Source organism: Nannospalax galili, unplaced genomic scaffold (genome assembly GCF_000622305.1).
Source record: "Nannospalax galili isolate Female #2095 unplaced genomic scaffold, S.galili_v1.0 scaffold144, whole genome shotgun sequence".
NCBI lineage: Eukaryota > Metazoa > Chordata > Mammalia > Rodentia > Spalacidae > Nannospalax > Nannospalax galili.
This window is the reverse complement of record NW_008353267.1, coordinates 2,788,036-2,792,183: the sequence shown is the minus strand read 5'-3', so window position 1 is coordinate 2,792,183 and position 4,148 is coordinate 2,788,036. Positions and strand designations below refer to the sequence as shown.

Here is a 4,148-nt window from a genome sequence, read left to right as displayed (position 1 = left end):
AGAAAGAAGAAAGAAAGAAAGAAAGAAAGAAAGAAAGAAAGAAAGAAAGAAAGAAAGAAAGAAAGAAAGAAAGAAAGAAAGGAAGGAAGGAAGGAAGGAAGGAAGGAAGGAAGGAAGGAAGGAAGGAAGGAAGGAAGAAAGGAGGAAGGAAGGAAGAGTGGAAGGGAGGGAGGGACAGAGGGAGGGAGAGAAGGAAGGGAAGATGAACTATTGTATAAACTATTGTATGACTCTTGGCTATGGCAGTCCTAGTGAAAGAGTCCAGCCTCCAGTCTGGGCTCCCTGCTTTCCAGCCTTGTCCTTTTGTGTGTGAATGTGTGTGTGTGCGTTCATGTATGTGAGTGTAGGCATGCCTGTGCAGTGGCATGCATGTGGAAGTTAGAAGACAACTTCAGGTGTCAGTCCTCACCTTCTAACTTGTTTGAGACAGGGTCTTTTTGGTTTGCCCCAATATATGTATGCCAGGCTAGCTGGTCTGCCATCTTCCAGGGATCCTCCTCTCTCTACTCTGCATCTTGTCATAAGAGCACTGGGATTGCCATGCTCAATTTTATGTGAGTGTGAGGGTTCAAACTCAAGTCTTCATTACCCACTAAGCCATCTTCCCAGTCTCTCCAGTCTTGTCCTTCTTAAGTTGGTACTTGTTAAACTGGCATTATCTGTGTCATCTGACTTTGTCACTTGCCAGTTTAAAGCCCTTCTATAGCACCCTCCTCTCCCAGTAGTGTGTCCCACAGTAATCTCACTGGAATCTCAGCTCTGTGCAGTGTCTCCCAGGTATGAGTGTCTGAGGGCTCTCCAAGTCTCTAATAGACACCACTGTACATTGGTGTATTAAAGACCCCCAAAAGTTTTGTGGTCAAAATCCTGGCTAACTTAGTTTTACCCAGTGTTTGCCAAACTAATTTTATGGAGTGTTTTTTTCTTAGTGTAATGCACACTCTATCTACTGTAACTTGTGTCTTATGATGTAGAGCTGGAATTGCTGCTGTGTACAATGAAGACATGCTCTGACATGCCATGTGGACCTATGTTGACCAGATTTTTCAAACAAAAACACAGGAAGCTCAGTTAAATTTGAGCTTCAGATAGTTCTAAAAATTGCTGTTCCTTTTCTGATATTCCAATTCATTTAGCTGTTCTGTACTTTATCTGGAAAGGACCCTTTGTGATTTATAACATCGTGAATAGCCTGAAACACAATGAGCTGCATAAGACATTTTCCCCCAATTAACACAGTAGCAAAAGATAGTCAAGGTCGGTTGCTAGCTTTTGGTTTAATTCCTTTACCAACACTTACTCACATTATACAATCAGACGAGGAGCTTTGAAAAATGCCCACACCACATCCCTAACCAATGGACTTTGAATGAGGGTCTGAATAGGGAGGAGGGAGGCAAGACAGGAATGAAAGTGAGGCCAGGCAAGTATACAGGGCACTCTCAGATGCCAGTTCTGTGTTTGCCCCACCCTAAGATTCAGAGCCTCTTGTACCGTATATACCTGTCTGGCCCCTGCTCCAGCCAGGTCTTGCTGACAGGTGAAGGTAGGTGAAAGACTGTACAGAAGTGCTTGTGGAGAATTTCTGGGCAGTCTTGGATCCCATCTCTGCATTCTATCACTTGAGAAGGAAATGTCAGCATTTCCCAGCAATGACCATGAGCTCTGGCCCATGAGGGTGAGTCAGGACAGGACTTGCCAGGCCAAGTTTTCCTGCAATGTAAACTTACAGTAGGCTCCAGTTTCCTCTAGGCCACTCCTAATTATGTTCAAATGCCTGTATCCTTGGTTCTTTTTCAGTCTAGGCTGATGTTGTTTGAGTAACTTTAGTCCCTGGAGGTTCATGCATGGTTTTAAATTTCTGCAAAATAGCATGAGAGTATATATTTTGCTTTTCTCTCTCCAAGGTTTTATGGACTCTCAGCCCTGATCCGTCCCTACCTTCTCTGCTTTCTGCCTTTTTTCTTTCTTTCTTTCTTTCTTTCTTTCTTTCTTTCTTTCTTTCTTTCTTTCTTTCTCTCTCTCTCTCTCTCTCTCTCTTTCTTTCTTTCTTTCTTTCTTTCTTTCTTTCTTTTTTTTTGCCAAGGATTTTATGCCCAGTCCCTGGCAGACTGGTTAGAAGCACCTCATTAATCCTCACCACTGGGACATCTTGCCCAGGAACTGCCAAGGCCAGCCATGGGCAGCCAACTCCAGAGCTGCGTCTTCCTTCAGTGGCCTCTGAGTTCCATGATATCATTAGAATTCTGCCTTGGCAGGTGACCAATGCCTTGACAGTGGATTCTCAGAGCTCTGTAAGTCTTTAAATACTAGGGACAAAACAAAACAAACAAAACAAAACAAAACAAAAAACCTTTGTACTTTTCCAGCATTGAGAAAAGGGTGCTAATGATTGATGGAAACTTCCAGTAAAACTAAAATTAACTTGTTTCTATTGTGATCATTGGATGATTTGATTTTCTTTGGTATTCTTTCTATATAGGGTTAAAAAATTCTCTCAAGAGGAAAGTTTGGAAGAGAAAATTCAAAGGAAAGGGTCAGCTCAGGCAAGTCTGTAGTTTCTTTGCAACGTGAAGATCATGGAATTATATGGGTGTATCTGCACTTGGCTTAATAAATGAATCCTTGTAACGTTTCATGTAAATGGAACTTTAAGAAAATTAAATCACTGTAAGTGCACAAGACAGCTACATTAAAGCAGCCTGGCATGACTCACTTTGTAAAGTGAATTTCATGATGTAATACACATCATCCTCCCACTCACACAGAGTAATCTTTGTTATAAATTTGAATTTTGCACAGGCTGGATTCTCATGAAACATGGGGAAGGGGTGTCTCATAAAGATAACTGGCCCAAGGTCACAGATGTTCCTGAGCTTTGAAACTGAACTTTTCCTCATCTCCCTATGAAGTATGAATAGCTGAGTAGGAGGTTAAGCTCAGACAACCATTGCCATGAGGAGGCTGACCAGAATCATTCCTGGCCTATCCCCAGGGAGATGTAAGAAATTGCCATGAGTAAACAGTGGGAGAAATGATGGTGAGTATGCTGAGGCTAATGGTCACCGAGTCCAATACCAAAAGCAGCATGCTGCTAGAAGTGTGAGCCTCTGGCCAGATTACCGCAGTTCTGCCTCTGTCGTCTAACTGGGTGATTCTCAGACCTTGGTATCCCCACTACCGAACCAGAGTGATGACAACAGTGGCATGGTGTTGTTGTGAAGGCTAAAAGGAATGGCAGCAAGGCACATGATAAGTGTTCAGTAAGTGCTGGCTGCTTTCAAATGGCCTAGGCTAAAGCTCAGCTCTATAGAAGTAGGAAGGGAAATCAAACAAGAAGATTAGAAGCTGGTTCTGTTGGTAAAGTGCTTGCCGTGCAAACATGAGACTCTGAGTTCAGGCCCTTACTACTCATATAAAAAGCCAGGTATGGTGACGTGCACCTATAACCCTGGCACTGGGTGGGGTGGAGGTAGAGACACATGCATATACACAAACACCTATACTTGTATATATCACATACACATACAGACAAAAACAAAAAGAAGAGGATAAGGCATGGATGCCTGTTTCTGCAAAGGGTGGATCCATGTGAGGCGCCTGCTGAATGCAGTCTGTTACCCTTTATTTCACATATGCATGCTCACTAGTGTTACCCCACTTCCCAACGACGAACTAATGCTCCAAGGGCTGGAAGGTGAGTTTTCAAAAATGAAGTCGTAAGGCTTCAAAACAGGTATTTGGATTTGGACTAAAATTGGTTCAGGAAGTAAAGAAGGAAAGAAAAGTGTATTTTTTCAGCCAGAATTTATTGAGTACTTACTTTGTGCTGGTATTCCAGATAGAAAGGTGAGTGTGGGGCTAGAGAGATGGCCTTGCAAGTGCGCGAGCCTGAGTTCAGATGCCTGGAATCCACATTAGAAGCCAGTCACGGTGGTGTGTGCCTGTAATCCTGGCCATGGTGAAATGGGAGATGAAGGTAGGTTGATCCCTGGAGCTTCTTGGCTGGCTAGCATGCCTTATGTGGTAAAGTTTCAAGCTAATAAGAAACCCTGTCTCAAACAAAAGGTTGAAGGTGCCCAAGGACTAGCACCCCAGGTTGTCTTTTGACGTCCACATATACATGCATATACATGTACACACACACA

General features: G+C 43.1%; 1 long non-coding RNA gene across 1 annotated transcript in view; it reads right to left on the bottom strand.

Moving 5' to 3' along the window:
* Window positions 1–3,939, bottom strand: part of LOC115067236 — a 7,428-nt gene extending 3,489 nt beyond the window's left edge. Inside the window, exon 1 of the long non-coding RNA XR_003846669.1 lies at window positions 3,824–3,939. This is a non-coding gene — a long non-coding RNA (uncharacterized LOC115067236). The remainder of the gene's footprint in view (window positions 1–3,823) is intronic.
* Window positions 3,940–4,148: the final 209 nt, after the last annotated feature.